Here is a 22,409-nt window from a genome sequence, read left to right on the forward strand (position 1 = left end):
GTCATGTCATGGGTACATTTTAGAGTCTTCCATTTTGTGTGGAATTAGATCCTCCCCCATAAAATGCTGTAATTAACATCACTTAAAATAAAACTTGAATTAAAAAAGATCAAATTTAATCATTAAGAAACCAAGACACAAATATGTAAGGTAAAGGACTTCATCAATAAGCATGTAGATCCAAATTCTCGGTTCTGGGTTCATTGGTTTACATTCCAGGCCACATTTTAAATAAACCCTCTGTTGCTAAGAAAGTGAGAAGTAAATGGGGTGATATTCCCATGTTTCTGTCGTACACGTGGTCTTTGGGGCAATTCTACTCATCAGCTTAAATGGTTTCTATGAGTCTGCATTGACTCGATGGCCATGAGTGGGCTGTGGTTTGTTCCTCATCTTGCTATGGTGCTTGTGTCAAGAACATTTTATTGGATGTGTCCTCCCCAGCTGTCCACAGGTTGCTTGTTAATAAATCTGGTGTAGCAGCACAGTGGACTGGGTGTCTGCGCGCCATGGAGTTCCAGGGTAGGTGCCAACAGGGAAATGCTTGGCTGCTAACTAAAAGAATGGAGATTTGAGATGCTTTGAAAGAAAGTTCTAAGACCTACTTCTAAATACCATGGAGGATAGCAGTACTCTGGCACATCTGAGGCTGACATGAATCACAGTGCACGTTTGAATGAAATATGTGAGCACTAAAATCCCATTTAAAAAAAATTGGCATTGATTACAATTCAGGTGTAAAGGAAGTAATAAATCCGGTAAATTTGTTATGTGTTTTTATTTATCCATTTGTTAATGTGCATTTGTTTATTTTGCTTTCCCCTTTACTCAAGTTAATGTGTCTCCCTTCTGGTAATTTTCCCTCACATTGATGTGATTTCAAGACAAATTTATTATTGTGGCTCTGTAACAAAATTTAAGCACCAAGAGGTTGACAGTCAAAATCTGTACGGTGAGGCTGTCTGCTTTCTTACCAAGGTGGAATCTACTCAATGGCGATGGATTTGGATGGAAACACTGAAAAACAAAATCAAACAAACAAACAAACAAAAGAAACCAATCCCAAACATGAGTTTTGCTGATGTAAAAATATAGACAATAGGAGCTGGAGCTAAATCTTTGACTGACAACTTTTGAAATGAAGGTTTGGGCCTGTGTTGATACACTGGGCAGCAGTCTGGGTGGTTGGCAATTGGAAACTACCTGCAGCCCCACGGGAGAGACGGGCTTTCTACTCCAGTAAACAGTACATTCGCAGAAACCCACAGGGGTCCCTGAGTCAACATTGACTGGATGGCAGGCAGTTACAAGATAAGTAACTTTACGATACATTTTTGCATCTAACTGTGTAATACCATAATATTTATTTAAGTGTTTACAAATTCCAATTTTACTTGTTTTTTAAAAATTTCATAACCTTTTTGAGGCCTTAGAACATGGTATATTGGCTTTGGGCTACAGGGAAGCACACAAACAAATATCACAGTCTAATAAGTGAAGCATTTTAGCCAGCCTTCACAGTATTTTTAAATGTGGAAAAAATATTTGGTTGTGCCTATTCACAAAATTTAAAATAAAAAGATTCGAGTTCCTAATGTAAAGGATGATGTGTCTTCAGAGTCTCCTGATCAGAAAGACTACCTTTTTGACAGAGCACGCTGCTGAGTTTTGAGTGTAGAGGTGCTTTTTTTGTCCCATGCGAAGATTGATTATCTATGAAAATCCTAGGAAGAAAGTATGTTTGTAGAGAACTTTGAATTCTTATGCTGGCAAACATGAAAATGTAGTTTTTATTATAATCACACAACCATTATAGCTGATACAAGTGGTTGTGTTAAGAATTGAGGGGTCAGAGTTCATGGATTACATTAGCAATTTTGCCATAAACGTCTTATTTGACTGCGAACAACTGACGCATGCCTTTTGTTCCTGAATTTACCTTCTGTAAAATGTGGATAATAATATTTAACTACACCATAGAGGATGCTATGGAGCTTGTCCTTTCTTTTTCAAGATTTTCAAATATAAAGGGCCATAACAATTATTAGCACATTATTGTGACTGACATCTTTGTGGCCAGTCTTAGCAGAGCACGTGTAAATACATTAGAAGCGATATTTCTTTTTCTGCCTAGTATGTAGTGAAGGAAATTTGCATATTGCATTCCCCTTTATTCCATCTTTTCGCTCTCAAATTTGAAAGAGGGATCTTTCATTCTCCTGTCTTATCCAGAAGTATTTCATTAGTGCTTTTATTGGTTAAAATATTCATTGTACACCGACTGTGTGCCAGGAATTGAGTTTGCTGCTGGGAAACTGTTCCACTTTTAGAGGACCTAAAATGTACAGACCCCAAGTTTCTTTAGCCGATTCCTTCTACCGTTGCTTCACGGATAGTGCAAGGAACAGAATTCTGACGGGATCCAACCAACTACGTCGCTTGAGGCGGTTAACAAGCATGCCTACTGCTTCAGAGCAGTGAAGCTGGAGCCACTCACGTTTCCGTTCCGGTATTGAGACCCATATGCAGCTCTGTGGCTTGGAGACTTATCAGCTCAGATCCTTGCGTATCAGTTTTCTCATCTTTAATCTCTGAAAATTCTCGTAGCTCTGAATATCTATGGTTTCTGTCTTCTAGATTTGGTATGAAAAGAGTTTCAAAAGGTATAGTAGTGTATTTCTTTGGATTAATTTATTAGCCAATCAACCCAAAATACTGGGAAAGAATGTATGGTGTGGTGTGTGTAAAGGGGAATGATGAGCTTGGTGATCCAAGGTAGCCCAGCCTAAACATCAACTCTTAACTAATTTTGTTGTCTTCTTGGATTACATTTTTCATAACTTAGAGGCATGAGCCAAAGTGGACTGTACTCTGAGGTGAATGCTTTTTGAAGTGTTAAGTGAAGGCAGAAATGAAACTTTATGTGATTTACTATCAATATGCAGTGGGCAAATTTATCTTGCTCAGAATATTTTTGTTTGTACTCCTAGGTTTCTTTGGAAGACTCATACATAATTTCCATTCCAGTTCCGATAACAAAGACTTCCTAAAAGTGTTCATTTAGAATCTGTGTTTTCCTTTCCCTGCTTTGTGTGGGTGACAGGGCAGGAGGCCTGAGGGGAAGGGCCAGGCCTCCTACCACTTGTGTATTATGGTTCAATAACGCGATGCTTAAGGCTATTATTTTTAAATCCCATATATTCAAACTTTGGCCTCTGAGAGCAATAAGATCTGTCCACAAGAACAATAGAGTGATAAATGTAGAATTTTCATTAAGGCAAATGCTCTCTATGTAAACTGTTATTTTGATTTAATGGGCAGGAGATAATCTCAGCATTCACATCCCACTGTGTGCATTACCTTGAAAATTAAGAAAATAGAAAATAATTGGGCAGTTTTTCTTTCAATTGTTATTGTGGTAAAAAGAGATAAGTTTATATGCTAACTGTGAGTTTTAGTAACTTTGAAATCATTTTAAATAACTTGAATGTGAGTCCCTTTGAATCCTGATAAGTAGCTAAACTTAGTGCAGGATGGTGCAGAACCACCCACAGCCTGGCTAACTAGAGGAGTGTAACTTATATGTTTTAGTTTTATTCATAGTAATCTCCATTTATGAAAATAAAAAAGCTCTCTAAAAATGTCCACTTCATTCAAAAGTATGAGTACTATTATATCTAAAGTGTTCCTGAATGGCTTATTATATCATGACTTTAAAAACTATTTTGTATTAAAATACATGAATTTTTGCATTTAGGATATGTGTAAGCTTTATACATTTGATTATATATTTTTAAGAACAACATCTTAAAATATTTTAACCTTGTGATAATTTAATTGAAAAAATTAAAAAGTGAAAGAATGAATTAGGAACTTTATTGTAATTAGTCTATGAGCATGGATTCGGCAAACTTTATTCAAGATCCTTTTGATAATGAAATTAAAAGAAAACAAAAGAAAGACATGCAACACTGACAGCAGCTTAAAAGTTTTTTTTGCTGACTTTTTGTTAACAAGACTCTAAATGGCTACTAGTCTCCCACCTGCATCAAGTGTAATAAACCTTCGCTGCAGAAGTCAAATTCGAGGGGGAAAAGTTGGAAGCTCACACTTACACCATAAAACCTTGTTTATTGCAACCATCAGTCTTCTAAGATATGTCCCACAATGGGATTTGGTAAAGCCATTACAAGGTGCCGTCTGAGTTCCATTTGCCTACAGTAAATAGAATGTCAGAAGTGTCAGGGGGAAATAAATATTGGGCTGGTTAAAAGGGAGCAGGGATGGCTCCAAGCATCATTGAGAGGACTGATTTATCTGGCATTCTGTAATGACTGCAGATGTGGATCTGTTATTCTAGATGAGCAATGAATTTGATGAGCTGATAACACAGGGCCAGAGAGGCCTGGCTTTAATTACTGATGAGAAATTTATTTGTGAAGCACTGTGATTTACCGAGGGTTTGTTCTGTTATTGACAGGTGACCTTGAGGCTTGTTCTTTTGTGAGGAATCCCAAAAAGGAAGCTTTAAAAATAAATAAACAAAAGTAGTTTATCTGTACTTAGAACACAATGAAGTCATTTGAGATACATTGTTCTGGTGGAAGCTACATTCTTGCTACACACAGAAAGTTTGTTGTTTTTATGTTTGCTGCTTATAAATTCTTGCTCATTTTTACTCATCTATATTTTCCCCTTACGTAAAGTAAGCCTTAATCCTGTGATTTGAATAATAAATAGAACCCATGGATGCTTAGCATAGCTAATTCATTAAATAATAGCTCATTGAAAGTAATATGAATGGGAAGTAAGATGAGTTCCTGGCTGTAATATATGGTGACCAGTAGTTTTTTTTGGTCATTGTTCTTCTTTGTGTGAATCATACTAAAAATTTAAATCAAAGAAAAGCTCAATAGAAGGAAGATGATTTGTATTAATTGTATGAAATCTTTTAAGTTACACAATTTGCATCAAGTAATTTAAATTTTAGACAAATGTGGCAATTTTAGAATGAATTTATTACCTTATTAGCACCTCAAATTATGAAGTTATGATATGTAGTTATGAAACTATGATTTACAAAATATCAAAAGGTGGTTTTAATTTTTTAAAAGATAGGAATTTTAAAAATTGGAAAATTCGGGTGGCCTGTACTGCTATATGCATACATTTTATCTAGGCAGAGTTGTTTGAATATGAAATTTCTATGCTTCTTTTTAAAAATTTTCTATGTTTTCTTTTAAATTAAAATATGGAACTTTTTAGATTTTAATTGAGAGTATAAATTCAAAAATAGGAGTTTCAAGGCATCACTTGCTTATTTTATTTTACTTTATGTGGCAAATATAGTGATTTCTGAATATGTACTTCATTAGAGTTATTTTCCCCCCAACTTAACATTGTCTACCATATAGTTTATTTTTGGTAAACTATTTAAAAATAACTGAAGCAAGAATGCATCTGGATGTGAAGAGTTCTTGACAGGACCAGACTTACATTTTGTGGTGTTTGTATGTATAAACCTATTAGTAGTTTGTTTGCTGAAAGGCGAGGATCAAGTAATTTTTTTTAATATTATGAAAACCTATTTGGCATAATCAAACATAGTGAGGGAATTACTCACTGAATCTGAGGCTCAAGACTATATATTTTTTATTAAGTGCTTTTATTGGGGGCTGTTACATCTCTTATCACAATCCATACATTCATCCACTGTGTCAAGCACATTTGCACGTATGATGCCATAAGACCAAGTAATTTCTGTGGTGGCTGAATAATGGCTTTTTGCCACCATCATAGCTTGTTGCATGGATTTTTAATTTTACTTTTATTTCAAAAGAGCTAGCAAGAATACAACAATTATTTGTTAGAGAATTGCCATGCTTTCTGTAAAGTTATTTTACAATTCAGAATGTCAAAAATTCTTATGTATAAAAATAGGAAGGTGATCAGTATTCTGCATTTGTACTCACATGCATATGTAGATCAACAACTGATTTAAATATTTTATTAATAATCTTTTAAAACTAATGTACTGAACATTTTATACTGTATAATTTCAAGATTTTAGACAAATGTGGCAATATTAGAATGAATTTATTACCTTAATAGCACCTCAAATTATGTAATTATGAAATGTACTTACAATTCATCTATATGTTATGAAACTATGATTTACAAAATACCACAAAGGTTGATTTATTTTTTAAAAAGATTTGAATTTAAAAGAGAGCACCTTAAAATGAGAGCAGGATTCACGTACCTCTTTGCCCATTTTAGGGTTGTATTTTATTGATAGGAAGCAATGGTTTTCCCCCTTTTTTCTATTGTGGGTTCACACTACAAATTACATATAAATTTTCATAGTGTTCTCTTGAATACTATGCACTATTCACTTCTCACCTGACTAATTTTGGATAGGCTAAGTTTCTCTGAAGCAATGATTCTCAACCTTCCCAATGCCGAGATCCTTTAATCCAGTTCCTCATGTTGTGGTGACCCCCAACCATACAATGATTTTTGTTGCTACTTCCTAACTGCAATTTTGCTACTGTGATGAATCAGACGACCCCCGTGCAAGGGTCGTTCCATATGAGAGCCGCTGCACTAAGCAAACGTCAAGGGAGCATTCTAAATGGATAATTTTTCTTTGGGTGATAAGATCTGTACTTTGGGAAACCCAAGCCCATTAGTTAAAGAACCAAATGAGTACAATGAAATTTCTTACCACAACTTTTTTCCTAGCAGGAATAAGAATTAGCAGCTCCCTCCAAGTATACAGCCTATTCCCATAGAACAGTTTTTATTTTCCATAATTTCCACTTGCAATCTCCTAGCAGTATCTGATTCATTTTCATGCTCCCTCTCTGAACAAATAGAAATAAATACCCCAAATTCCATTTAGTGTGGTAAGATGGAGGAATCAAAAATAAATATTTAAAATCCAGTAGGTGAATAAGTGTAAGCAACGGGCCATTGCTAGACATAAAATGAATGAAGGTAGAATAAACATTTTTATGAATTGAAACTGTACTTTGATATATAACAGATAAATCAAGATTTGCTTATTCAAATGCATGATGCTCATTTAAATGTAATTATTAACAATAAGTATTCTTACAATTAAAAAGACGCTATGGTAAAATGCATAAAAATTATGTTAACTCAACATGGTCTACATGTACAAATTAATACCACCAATCACATTCTTCAAATTGCACAACCATTCTTGCTGTACATATTCTTATACATATTTATCATTATTCCATAACAATGAATTTAAGCAATGTACCCTCGGCAAAACCTTTTCCTTTCCTTTCCACTGCTGGTTCCTACATATTTGCTGATGTTATATAAGTGAGATCATATAGCATTTGTCCATTTGCCCCTGACTTATTTCATTTAGCATAACGTTTTCAGGATCCATGCATGGTGTGGTGCGCATCAGAACTTCATTTCTCAATGGCTGAGTGCATTCCATTAAATGAATATATATATTTTTTGTTTTACTTATTCATCTGTTGATTCAAATTTTGGTTATTTCCACATTTTGGCTAGTATGAAAAGTGCTATAATGAACATTTATGTCTAGTTCCCTTTTTGTGTTTCTGCTTTTACTTTTTCTAAGTATATACCTAGAGTTGAGATTACTGTATCAAATATTTAGTTCATGTTCAATGTTTTGAGGAACTCACCAGAGTGTCTGAACCATTTTGTATTCCCACCAGCTATTTATGTATCTTGGTCATTCTAATGGGGTAAGGTGGGATCTCATTTTGTGTGCTATAAAATTCATTTACTTTGTTGTTATTAAAATATACATGGCAAAACGTAATAACTGATTCCATTAATAATCAATTCAAGAGTTTCTATATGTACTATTTAGTGACATTGATTAAATTCCCACCCTCATTTTCTGAGTTCTATTAATGTGAATTCACTGTCCCATAGGACTCAAAAAGTTGCTGCTCTTAATTTGATCCGATTTAGAGAGTTCCTAAAAGAGCATAATGCTCGACGGATAATTTTTATTACTTAAATTAAACTGATGGTTGATTTTAGGATTACTTTAGGGAATACCTTGGGTTTAAAATTCCAAGATTATCAGGACAATTGTCTGACATCCACGTGAGTGTGTGAAATTCAATGTTTAATTTTCCCATTTTCTTCAGGATTCTACTATAGAATCTTTGATCAAAATGTTCAGTTGTGGTGGGGAGCTGGGCATCATCCAGTTCTTTGGTTTCATGGCAAAGGAGGGAGTTGCTCATGGACGCAAGTAGCCACCCAACCATATCCTCCTTCTATTCCTGACTCCCCTGCTTCTCTGGTTACAGTAGAAGAGAGACCAATGATTGTGCCACAGGGATGCTTGCAATCCTTTAAGACCCTGGATACCGTTATACAGATTAGGAGATAGAAGAGAAGCACGAAGCATGGTATTAGGCCAATTCATTTGGATGTCCCATGAAACAATGAACTTCTAAACTTTCAAACCAAGATATCAAATCCCCATGATGTTTTTATTTGTGCAAAAGCAACCTCAGCAGCTATTCTCTTTACTTTTAAAATGGTCATTGTTATAATTATATCTATAACACAACTTTTGCCAATTCAAGTGTTTGCAGATGTGTAACTTATTGCCAACAACCATAAGACTAGGCTGTATAATACAACCCTTAATCAAAGCTAGATTTTAAACATTTATTAAAGTTGTTTATGCCCATAAGATATTTTCATTACCTCTTTTGAAATTTTGACTAATTATATGGTATCTCTTCCCAATTATAATCCATGGTGGAAGTCCTTGTTATTTAGGATAGATTATTTCCCATTGTTCTACCTCTGTCTATGTTACCTTGACGAGTTCATGACTTGAACTATTGCCACTTTAGAATGACCCATAAACTTCAGAAACAGTAGCTATTCTTTTCTGTCTTAAAATTGTCTCAGTATCATGTATCTTAAATTGAGCTTAGAAATTTCCTCTCTAATATCAGCCTTCATTATTGCCTATGCTAATATTATTTCTATACATAATAGCTGCTTGTATCTTTCAAATTGTTTATAGCATCTCTATGATTATAATGTAACAATCTTATGATATTCATTCATTCTGTTATGATATTTGCCTAATATTGCTCAAATTTTCCTTTGGAGCATGTTTTTCAGCATTGTGAATCCCTCCTCTTTACACCTTCCTTAATTTCTATTTCCCGGTAATTCTAATTATACCACAACTATAATGCCATAATATACTCCTAGGTTTTAATATTTTTGCTTATTTATCCTAAGTATTGTTTCTAGAGAATTAACTCTAAAAGTTTGTATGTGGTGGTTGTTGTTAGGAACCATCAAGACAGTTCTGGCTTACAGTGACTTTATGTACAACAGAACAGAGCATTTGCTCAGTGCTGCACCATCTTCACAACTGTGGCTATGTTTGAGCCCCATAACAAGATGTTATTCCTCTTCTTTACTGACCTTCTACCTTATCAAACATGATTATCTTCTCTAGAGACTGGTCCCTAAGTACATGAGACAAAATATCACCACCCCTACTTCTATGATCTATTCTAATTATAATTCTTCCATGGAAACATTTGTCCACTTTTCTGATAGATCACAGTATATTCAATATTCTTTTCCAGCACCATAATTTGAAGGCATCATTTTATTGCCCTTTTCCTTATTCATTGCCTATTATTCAAATACATAGGAGGTGACTGAAAATGCTATAACTTGGGTCAGGCACACCCAAAGTGACGTAGTTACTATTGAACACTTTAAAATGATCTTTTGCAACATATTTGCCCATTGAAGACGTAATTTGATTTTGTGTCAGTTGCTTTCATGGGCATTGATTGTGGCTCCAGGAAAAAGAAAGTCTTGAGAAGTTCAAACGTTTCCTTGTATATCGCGACAATGCTTATGCTCCAGTTGCGAGGAGTATGGTTTCTTTATCTTAAGGTGTCATCCATGCTGAAGGCTGGAGTCTTTGTCACCAGTAGGTGCTTTAAGTCCCTTTCGCTTTTAAGATGCAGGATTGGTACATCTGCATATTGCTGGTTGTTAATGAATTTTCTTCCAATTCTGATGATGCTTTATTTTTCTTATTGTTTCGCTTCTCAAATTATCTGCCCAACTTACATTGATTAAGTATAATGAAAAAATGCAACCATGATATGCACCTTTCTTATTTTAAACCACACAGTATCTTCTTGTTCCGACCAACACTAACTCTTGGTCTATGTTTCAGGTTCTGCATAAGTACAATGACCTGTTCTTGACTTGCCCACTTTTCCCCATGTTATCCATTATTTATTATCAACACAGTTGAGTGTCTTTTCATAGTCAATAAAACATTCCCTGTTTTTAGCCAAGATCCATCTGATATTGGTAATTATAGCTGTCATTCTATATCTTCTTTTGCATCTGGCTTGAACTATGGCAGTTTGCTATCAATGTACTGCTGTCACCATTTTTGAATTATTTTTTGCAAAATTTCATTTGCATGTGACATCATTAATATTGTTCAATACTTTCCTGATTCTATTGAATCACCGTTGATTGGAGTGGACAAATATATAGATCCCATCCTGTTAGCTGGCCAGACAGCTGTCTTCCAAACTTATTGGTAGAGATAAGTGAGCACTTCCAGCATTACATCATTTATTCAAACACCTCAATTGGTACTCCATAAATTCCTGGACCATTATTTTTTTGCCAATTTTCCCACTGAAGGCTAAATTTATTCCTTCAGTGCCATAACTTCTTGATCATATGCCTCCTGAAATGGTTGAACATGGACTCTTTGCCACAGTAACACTGTATTCCTTCCACCTTCTTTTGATGTTTCCTGCATTGCAATTTTTTATCAGCCATAGAACTTGTATAGCACACTGTTATACCCTTAAAAAGTTTTAGCGAATCTTTTAATGACTCTTTAATTGCCTTCAGTATCAAATTTAAACTTCTATATAAACATTCAAGCTTTCTTATTAACTGATTACTTCTTATCTCTAATACTATATCCAGCTTAATTATTATTCATGTGGCTATGAATAAAAATGAATATATTCAGTTTGATGTAGTAGGAAAATATCACATTGATATAACAAGCTATTCAACTTTGCTTCTAATCAAATAAGTGTGGGTGAGTCAGATCTCTTCGGTGCATGCAACAAACCATAAAAGTTGTTGAACTTAAACTAATGTCTTAAAATAAACTATTCTTGTGTATATATGACCAATTAATAACTATGTTTACTTTTATGGATGAAAATGTATATTACAAGTGAAATCCAGACTATGTAAATGCATTAATGCTAGACATCCCTTGGTCTCTAATTCAGTTTGTTATAGAATTATGTTCCATCTGTAAGCTACACACAGTGCACTATTCCTTCCTGTCCCGATAGACAATGCTTTTTTTGCCACATAAAATTAAGTTAACTCTCTGGGCCTCTACTCAAACACTCCCTCAATGCATGAATACCTTCTTTTATTAAATTGGAACTCTATGATGCTCACTCTCCCGACACAACGGCTGGAGCCAAAGTGGGTGAACAAGTAAATGTGGTGAAGAAAGCTGATGGTGCCCGGCTATCAAAAGAGATAGTGACTGGGGTCTTAAAGGCTTGAAGATAAACAAGCGGCCATCTAGCTCAGAAGCAACAAAGTCCACATGGAAGAACACACCAGCCTGTGTGATCGAGTGGTCCCAAAGGGATCAGTTACCAGGCATCAAAGAACAAAAAATCATATCATTGACTGCACACCTCCATGATAGGATCGTTGAAGACAAATGGGTGCATAAGCAAATGTGGTGAAGAAAGCTGATGGTGCCCGGCTATCAAAAGAGATAGTGTCTGGGGTCTTAAAGGCTTGAAGGTGAACAAGCGGCCATCTAGCTCAGAAGCAAATAAGCCCACATGGAAGAAGCACACCGGCCAGTGCGACCACGAGGTGCCCAAGGGACCAGTTATAAGGCATCATGCAAAAAAAAAAAAAAAGATATGTGTGTGTATGTATGTGTACATATGTATATATATCATATTAAATGAAGGGGGAAGTGCAGAGTGGAGACCCAAGGCCCAAGTGTCGGCCAATGGAGATCCCCTCATAGAGGGGTTTAGGAGAGGAGATGGGTTAATTAGGGTGTGAGGTAGTATCGATAAAGAACACAGCTTTCTCCCAGATCCTGGATGCTTCCTTCCCCCAACTACCATGATCCGAATTCTACCTTGCAGGGCTGGATAGGACAGAGGCTGTACACTGGTACATATGAGGGTTGGAGGTACAGGGAATCCAGGGTGGATGATACCTTCAGGACCAAGGGTGTGAGGGACGATGCTGGGAGAGTGGAAGGTGAGTGGGTTGGAAAGTGGGTTGGAAAGGGGGAACTGATTACAAGGATCCACATGTGACCTCTTCCCTGGGAGAGGGACAGCAGAGAAGGGGGGAAGGGAGACTCCGGATAGGGCAAGATATGACAAAATAACGAGGTATAAATTACCAAGGGCATATGAGGGAGGGGGGAATGGGGAGGGAAGGGGGGAAAAAAAAGAAGACCTGATGCAAGGGGCTTAAGTGGAGCGCAAATGCCTTGAGAATGTATGGATGTGCTTTATACAATTGATGTATGTATATGTATGGATTGTGGTAAGAGTTGTTTGAGTCCCTAATAAAATGTAAAAGAAGAAAAGAGAAAAAAATGATTAGGGCAAAGACTGTACAGATGTGCTTTATACAATTGATGTATGTATATGTATGAACTGTGAAAAGAATTGTATCAGCCCCAATAAATTGTTAAAATAAAAAAAAATTAAGTTAACTCTCAAAATACTGCTTATTTTACTTCATCTCTCATCAGAGTTTGGTACATGTTACCTTCTGGACATTTTTCTTTTGATGTCTCTGAGACTGCATTCTTGATTTCTTCCATCTGTTTGGTCTGCTTTTAGAGACATTAAAAAAAATACGTGCATGCCATGTATTTAGAAGCGGATCTCCATTTATATTAATGTTCTTTTGGAGACACTATTTCTCTTAGAGTTGCATATTGAGGGTTTTTTTTCAATTCAAGAATTTATATGAGTGTATGAGCCCCCAATAAAATGATTAAAGAAAATCTACATGAGATTTAAAAAATATGTGTAAATTATGAAATAGTGAAAATTAGCTACTTTCATGTTTAGATTTACAGTGAAGGACTTAGTAGTTGAAATGAATGTTCGTGCCTCTATTTACCTGTTTAGAATGGAGGGAAATACATAGTCATTTACCATTTGTACCATATAAAATGTGAAGGAGAGAAGCATGAACTTGTTTTGAAAAATGAAATTTGTTGTATTCAAGTCATTAACATTCTGAAAAATCAAATTATTGGGAGAGAAATTATAATGTAGGGATATGGTACAGGGCATAGGTAGTGGGGTAATTCCTTTCTTGTCTCTGTCTGCTCATTTTTATCTTGGTTATAGACCTTCCCCTTATTCCCATAATTACAGTAGCTTTTTTTCTTATTGGAGATTTTTCTTTACAGTGTTTTTTCCCTTTTTATTTCTATATTTTGGGATATAAATGAAAAAAAGTAGTGAGGATGCATGGATAAGAGCTGAGTTCTTGTCTCCTTGACTGCAAGCGGGACAAGTTCTGTGCTTTCCAGTAAATGAACGCGGCTAAGTGTAGAAAAGCACAACAGAAATTATTATTTAAAAATCATTCGGACTTATATGTTAGATAGATTCAAGTCTTTGATTGTGACATCTGTAAATTATGAAATCTGTAACATGCCTGTAAAAATTAGCCATATTAGATTTTTAAAGTAGTGCTTCTTCTTGGCAACATTTTGTTAGCAGTTCTCAGATAGGACCATATGAATCTGCATTTTCTTTTAAAAAGTAACCAAAAAACCCCAACATTTTTGCTATTTAAACTTATGTATGGCATTCTTGCACTAATTGTAATAAGGCAAAAATAAATAATCTCACTGCCATCAAGTCAATGCCAACTCACAGCAACTCTATAAGACAAAGTAGACCTGCCCCTATGGGTTTCGGAGTCTAGCTCTTTACGATAATAGAAAGCCCAGTCTTTCTCCCGTGGAGCAGCTGGTAATTTTGAACTGCTGATCTTGCAGTAAGCTGCCCAACACATAATCATTATGCCATAAGGATCCTTAATTATAATAAGAAAATCTGTGTATATTTACCAAAATCTAGCAAATATATTTAAATGGCTCATCTAACAACACACTAGTTTAATGAGGATTATACTATTTGCCATGAGTATTTAATTGATCTTAAATTTGATTCAGTAATTAATTTCACAAGTATGTAACAAATATTACTATGGAGATATAGTTTTAGACAATATAAATATAAGCAAGGGTTTCATGCATTTGAAAATAAATGTTTTTCTGAATGCCTATATGGTAGTTTTTATTATTGAGAGGGCAGATTGGATTGAATGCTGAATTCAACAAATACTCTCAAGGACCTTTTGAAAATGGACTTTGAAAGATTAGTGTAGTTGAAAAGAGAAATAAATAGCAATAATTATAAATATTGAAAACAGGTCTGAAATAACTATATAAGGAATTTTTAAATTTAATTTGGCCTTAAGATACAAAATTGTACCCTTAGATAGTAGTGGTATAATAAGAGAAGCTTAGAAAGAAATGAAAAAGAATGGAGAAGGCAAAAATAAAATAAATATTGGAAGTAAAATGGTATATAATATATGGATCATATTTGAAAGTAATTTTGCAAATCATTCTGTCCCGTTCTACTCTTACCCTAATAGCAAAGCAATTATACACCAGAAGTGCTATCGACTCAATAAAATAATGAGCTTTTAGGCTATTGATAACGCCATAGCCGAACTCCACCTATTGCCATTGAATCTGGCTCATAGCAGCCCTATATAAAAATTCTGAGACTGTAAATTTATGGGAGCCGACAACCTCGTCTTCCTTTCACAGAGCGGCGGGTGGATTTGATCTGCTGTTTTGTGGTCAGCATCATCATAGTGCCACCTGCTCCTCAGGAAGATGAAAACTCATTTGAAGTATTAAAACTTCAGCAAATAAGTTGCTTATTTTTAGTAAATATTTACACAATGAAAGATCAACATATTGGAATATTGTACCAGTATATGAGAAAACATAAAAACTGGCATGCAACATACCTAAATTATTAATTGTCCATAATCAAATCCATCTGTGAAATATGGGCCTGGCTTTAGGAAGGACAGGTGAAGAATTAAAACATCCAAATAGAGAGATTGAAATTCTTGTGACATATAAATGTTAATACAGAAATAGTAGTTGCTTAGAAAAAGCAACAAAGAATTTTAGCTTAAAAATAGAGAAATTAGGTAGGCAAAGATGAAAAGATCTTTTACAAAACATGAGAAAATGACTAGGAATTTTAGTTGGACTTAATATAGGTAACAAATATGGTGCCGTGAAAAATTTCAGGTTATAGATTTATAGAGTAATCAGATCCAATGTTTTTCAAATGAGACACTTTGGAATTTCAGGATCACTGTACAGTTTCCCCAGGGGCCATCAGCAGTGTGTGTTATAAAATTGCTTTAAGTAGTTCCAGTTCCAGTTGTCTTAGACTTGGTTCTAACTCACAGCGACCCATATGCATCAGGGTAGAACTGTGCTCCAAAGCTTTTCTTTTTAGCAAAAGTTAGTTAATTATTTCATACAGCGAATACTTAAATGTGAACAAAAAGGCGGCACAGAAAACTAGATTATGTTATAAAATGTTTAAAAATATTAATGGAGAAATATTAAATAATGCCTGACAAAACCAATAAAACTGTTATTTAAGATATTTCCATATTGCTTCTTGACTGGAGTCCTTACTTGAAATATTCTTCACTTTTATCTGAGCATCACTGACTATGTCATTCACCATTAGTCATGTTTTCACTGTAGGACTAGGATCCAATTCCTTTGGAAGTAAGACAATTAGACAATAGTCACTGTGTCTGATATATTAGAAACAGTTAGGCAACTTGTCTTCTCTGAACATATTTTCATCGTTCTAAAAGCTTTTCACTGGCTAATTTTTCAGAAGTAGATCATCAGGCCTTTGACATGCCTCTGGGTAGCCTCAAACTTTCTGCCTTTTTGATAGCAGGCCTATTTCAATTTGAGCTTCCAGAGAGGGTTATTTAGATGGTATATCTCCTCTGAATCTCTTGCTATTTCAATGATCATTCAGGAGCATGTCAATCACAAATTAATATCTTAAGAAAAAGATAAAACGAGTGAATCAAATGATCTCACATGGCCTCGAATCAAATAAGTGCGGGTGAGTCAGAAATTTCTGTACAGTGCATGCAAAAATGCTCTTTCTCAACCTCTTTTGCCCTTCGGTATGTCTCTTTCTCTTACCCTTATTCTATCTCTAGCACTAATTATATCTATTCATTTAAATCCAGATTCCTCATTTTACAAATGAGAAAAATGAGGAAAGGAAGGAAAGTGATTGCTCATGGTTTCACAGATAATACGAGGAAAAGGCATGACTGCCACCGTGTTTTATTGCAGCTAGGATACTATGTAAAACAAAAATACCAAGCCAAATATATGCATTTACTGTACCTAAAAATCTTTTGAATTCGAAGTTATTTTGTCTTTAATAATTTCATAGAAAAAGGATATAAATATTTGTCATATTATACTATAGTTTTGCATTTTGTTTAGTAGAAATGGTCTCAAAAAAGCTAATAAATTACCTATTAATTGACTCTGATTTTTTGAAAATTATTTGCCAACTTACAGCTGTTCTAAAATCTACCATCCACAGCAAGTGGACATTAATGGGAATTGCTGAAGTTGTGCATTGGTGAACTTTAATGATTTTCAGTCCTATCATGTGTATTGTGTGATTAATGCTTTCTGATTATCCTTGGGATTAAAGATTGAAGGGTGATGGTAAAGCCGGAATGCAAGAATGAATGCTAAAGGATTATGAAGCACCACGCTGAGGAGCATGTGCTGAAACTTACTTGGGAACTAGACGTTCTTGAAAGCTTTCCGTCTGCTCCTTTTCTTTGTGTCCTCCAGTTTTCTTTTTGTGATTTTTTTCATTAAGATTTTCACATTACAAGTTCTGAGGAAGGGAAATAGGTTTTTAAAATATTATTTGTGTTCTACATAATACATATTAAGATTTCATTTTATAAACCAATCAATCCAGACTTGAACTTGAAGAGAACCATTTCCTAAGGAATCTCCATTGAAAATCTCCATTCCTGGATTTTAATTACTGGAATTGTGGTCTGAGAGTATTTAAATAAATATATTCAAAGTTGTTCTGTTCTTATTTCTTCTTAGATACCCCAATAGACCTTGGAAGAATAGTTCAAAAGTCCACTAGATATACATGGAGAGAGATAATATGCTTGATTTTTCTCAGCTTCTACTTATAGGGAATCACTGCTTTGATCTTCAGTCCAAACACACCGCAATATTTCTTAGTGTGGGTTCTCTATTATCTATCATGGTTGCGCTACCTTATGCTTCCTTTATATGTGGATTAATAACTTTTCTTTCTTTCATAGAAATTTTCAGCCATTGTCCTTCAACTATGGCCTCCTCTCTCCTCTCATGTTGATTAAATGGATAGATCTGTCCTGCGTAAATCATCATCTCTTTTATATTCTCCCTGTCTTGTGACTCTGTCTTGCTTTCTGAGTATTTTGTTCCTGTGCCTTCTTTTAAAATGATCTGTTTGCCTATATAGCTCTCTATGGTACTATATGTCTACCTATGTGTGTCCTACATATATATAATTTTTAAAAATTTCCCATTTAAAAATTGGATTATTCCTTTTCTTGTTGAGATGTTGCTGTTTTTAAATAGGCTTTTGAGATTAACCCTTTATCCAATATAAGTTTGCCAAAACAGTTTCTAGTCAGCAGCTTCTCTTTTTATTCTATTTCTATTAATATATATATATACCATATAATTTTATAGTACCATCACATCAAGCAGGATTGTACAATTGCTACCACAATCAGTTTTTCCATTCTTTTTCTAAATGAACTCCTTGACTTCTTCTCCCCTTCACTACCCCACTCCACTACTGAACCCCCTCCCCTTGAAACCCTTATTCTACTGGCTGTCTCTATAGCATCATCAATCCTGAGTTTCATATATTGAAAATGGAAAAACTTACAACACAACTTCAAGAGTGTGACCTCCAATGACATGACACCTCTGAGATTCCTATTTTTACTCTTTAAATGAAGCTTTTTGATGTACACAGATGTACCAGTCTTCTATATTGTCTTCCGTTGTGTGGGTTTGTTTCCTTAAGTTTTCTAGTGTATTTATGCCTTGTGTTAGGGGCTTAAAGTTTGTTCATGATTTTTCATTGAGAATCTCTATAGTTATAGGGGTTTACATTTAGATCTTTAATCCCTCTTGAATGTGTGATGTGAGGGATGGGTTTTGTTTCATTTTTCTATAAAAGGAGTTCCAATTATGCCAGCAATGTTTGTTGAAGAGATTATCTTTTCCCCATTTAATGTGTTTCAGCCCCTTATCAAAAATCAGTTGTCTGTAGCTATACGGTTTCATTTCCGAGCTCTCTATTCTTTTACATCTGTCTACACATCTGTCATTGGGCCAACAGAGGCTCTTTTAAATACCATGGCTATGTAAAACATTTTAAAATCAGGAAGGGAGAGGCTGGGTTCTTTCTGATTTAGGTTAATTTTCTTAACAGAATTGACATCAGGTGGATCAGGTCTGAGGGGGGTCCAGGGTTTACTCTTTTCAGATGATGAAAGTCACCAAGAGGAGATGGGGTGAGGGGGTGGGCTGTACCTGCCACCTTCCTAGGTGGCCTGTGTGGGGAGGAGAGCAGAACAGCTTACCGAGAGGGCAGGAATTCTCTCTATGTTGCTTAGGGTGATCTATTGGGGCTGGGTGGTGAGACAGCCAATGGGCTTCTCTATGTTTATCCAGTACCTCAGCCTGGAGAGCCTTCTGAGTCATGGAACTTAAGGCCCTTATTTCACTCAGGGTTTGTTTCTTGTCTCACACAGGAGATCACTGCCTGAGATATGCAAGACCTGTGGGCCAGGAGGTTCACAAGGGCACCATGCCCATATATCCGTGTAGCCCCCTCCCGGGGTGCTCGCTCACTAAGGAATGTGTCAGGCACAGGGACCTTCTGAAGACCTGGTGGTGGGGCTGATCTCCAGAAGATCAGCTACTTCCTCTGAGTCTGTTGTGAGATGTCTCCCTTTTCACGTATCCCTTACCCCCCGGTTTGATGGAGTGGGTAGGGTATGCCTGAGAACAATGTTTTCGGCCGGGAGGGGAGGAGAGGCCACAAAATCAAGCTTGCCTCTTGTTGGTCCCCACAGAGCTGTGCTGTTCCAGGGACTGGTGGATAGGCGGTGAAGGTGGGGTGGAGGGGAACCAGAGCTCCCTTGGTCTACGTGGAAAACTCAACCCATTTACTGTCTACGGTTGGCCCTAGCTATCCCTCAGAGCTATCCTCCCGCACCCGGTTAGGCTCTACTGCCCCAGGTCCAGGACAAATCGGATATTTAGGGGTTAAAACAGAGCTCTCTCACGTGTGCGAAATGCCAAGTTTGGTGTCTGCCCCAAGCTGCCACGCAGCCTAATGTCCCCATGGTGCAGTCAGTTGATCAGCTGTGTTAGTTTCAGGTCAGGAAAAATTGCCTGAGCTGGTAGGAAGGAGGGCCCACCCTGTCACTCACACCCCGCACCCTCCCACTCTCCCCTCCCCCTCCCCGCTTGTCTGGATAGCTGATGACAAAGGGGAATCTGTCGGTAAGTGTTGGTGCTGTTTCGCTTTAGGATATTTGTGTCTACTTATCATTATGTTGAGAACCTTACCCTCAGGAAGGGGACGTCATCCCTCCCCATGGACCTACTTCTTTGGTGGTCTCTGCAGAGAGCTTCCTGTTGGTAGATTTTTTTTTGCCAAGTCTTTAGGATTCTTCATAGAAAATCACATCATGTGCACGATAGAGTTTTAATTATTCTTTGACAATTTTGATGTCCTTGATTTTTCCCCCTGTTGTCTAACAACTCTGGCTAAGACTTTTAAGACCAAATTAAATAAAGCTTGTGATACAGAGCATCCTTGTCTGGTTCCTCTTTGAAGAAGTAATGCTTTCAATTTCTCCCTATTGAAAGAAATATTGGCTGTTGGTTTTGTGTATATGATCTTTACTCTGTTGAAGAACTTCTCTTATATTGGTTTTTCACAGAATGTTTTCAATCCGGAATGGGTTTTGGATTTGCTTAAATGGCTTTTATGCATCAATTGATATGATCATATGGTTCTTTTCTTTTGTTTGCTTTATGTGGTATATTACATTGATTGGTTTTGATCTTGAACACCGGTGATATAACCCATTGGAGCATGATGTATTATCATTTTAATGCGTAATTGAATTCTATTGGCCAGGATTTTGTTGAAGGTTTTATCATCTGTGTTTATAAGGGATGTTAGTGTGTAATTTTATATTCTAGAAAAATCTTTATCTTTGCTTGGTTTTGGTATTAGAATTATATTTGCTTTGTAAAATGAGTAAAATTATATTTGCTTTGTAAACGAAGCTTGCCTCCCATTTCTATATTCTAGAATAGTTTGCATAGAATTGGTGTGACACTGAATACTTTGGAATATATGTGATAGGATAATACTACACACATTCAAGGAAACCTGATCAATACAACCATTATTCAAATTTATGCACCAACCACTAAAAGTAGTGACGAAGAAATTCAATAATTCTATTGACATCTTCAGTCTGAAATTGATTAGAGATGCAATCAAGATGCATTAATAATTTGTAAACCAAGAGGAAGGAATAGTATTTGGAAACTATGGCCTTGGTGATAGAAAAGAAGGTGGGGATTGCACGATAGAATTTTGTGAGACTAATGACTTTGTCATTGAAATTATCTTTTTTCATCCATATAAATGACAAATATACACATGGATGTCTCCAGATTGAATGTAGAAAAATAAAATTGACTATATTTGTTGGAAGAAGCAATGGAGAAGCTTAATGCCAGGAGTCAAAATCAGGCCTGGGACTGATTGTGCAATTGACCATCAATTGCTCAAATGTTAAGTTCAGGTTGAAATAGAAGAAAATGAACCCAAGCCCATGAGAACTAAAATATGATCATGAATTCATCTGACCTAAATTTTTATGAAGCATTTCAATTTTTATTTGCATTTAACAGGATTATACATACTCATATATTATCAAGATCTACACTGTGACATTAAAAATATAGTACAATAACATTCAACATGAGGCACTTCATGTTGAATTTTGGGAACATCTTAAGAATACATTTGACTTACGGAACACTAATTACAGAAGAACTAATGAACTGTGAGATGACATCAAGACTATCGTACAGCTTTCCAGCTTCTGTCTCAGGTTTGACCTCCAGCCATCCGGGAGAAGGTGACTGGCCCAGCAGTGACCAGGCTCTCCAGTACATCTGTGATCAGGCCATTTGCCAAACTTGGGAAGCTACCTGTTCAAATCCATGGTGGTAGAGGTTTCTGTGCCACTGCCCTTTATTCTGCTGCATCAAAAATAAATAAATTAATTAACTGTATCAATTGGGAGAGAAGTTGTTGACAGTAGCACAACTTCTGAAGGACTTCAAAGTGGCTCTTGTGATTCTGAATTGCCATGTAAAGCATTCTATTAAAGTGAAAATCCTGAATGACATCACTGTCAAGGAGAATTTTTCTTCCATCATATCCAACCTGATCAGTATGCTTCCTGAAAATGGTCACTTGAACAACACACCGGGAGTTATTTCAGTCTTTTCGACTCTCATGAATATCCACCGTGGAGATGTTCCTTGAATAATGACCCCTGCATCTCCCTCAGACAACGCCTCTCTCTAAATTGAAAACAGTCCTGAACAACTTCCTAAACCAAGGCCATGTGTTTAACTTGGAGTTCAAGAATGACCCATCAATCATTGGTGGAAGGATTGTTCATATGAGAGGGAAATATATGGATATGTCTGCAAAATCCAAGATTCAGAAGCTGAGCAGGGTTATGCAGGAAATGGTGTGAACATGTTGGTTTTCTATCATCAGTGAACATTTTAAAAGTTGGAGCATCAATAAAATGCTTCCTGAACAACAACATGAAAAAAGAGCATCATACACGGAGAAAGCAAAAGGTTGGAAAGAAATAAAGGATCAAAGTGAATTTTAGAAGAGACCATTCCAATTTCTCTTGGTCACAGATTAACTAAATCAAATGGAAGGAATGATGAAGTAACTGAGTTAAACAGAAATTTTCAAAGGGCAGCTTGAGAGAAAAGTCTTATAACGAAATGTGCAATGACCGGC

The 22,409-nt window shown here is 35.9% G+C and overlaps 1 protein-coding gene and 1 pseudogene across 1 annotated transcript in view; both read left to right on the plus strand.

Annotated features, from left to right (window-relative positions):
- DACH2 (dachshund family transcription factor 2) overlaps positions 1 to 22,409 on the plus strand; it is a 792,597-nt gene that overhangs the window by 76,204 nt on the left and 693,984 nt on the right. The window lies entirely within an intron of this gene.
- On the plus strand, positions 510 to 22,128 carry LOC142434715 (ATP synthase peripheral stalk subunit OSCP, mitochondrial pseudogene; annotated as a pseudogene).

Source organism: Tenrec ecaudatus, chromosome X, assembly GCF_050624435.1.
Source record: "Tenrec ecaudatus isolate mTenEca1 chromosome X, mTenEca1.hap1, whole genome shotgun sequence".
In the NCBI taxonomy this organism is placed as follows: Eukaryota; Metazoa; Chordata; class Mammalia; order Afrosoricida; family Tenrecidae; genus Tenrec; species Tenrec ecaudatus.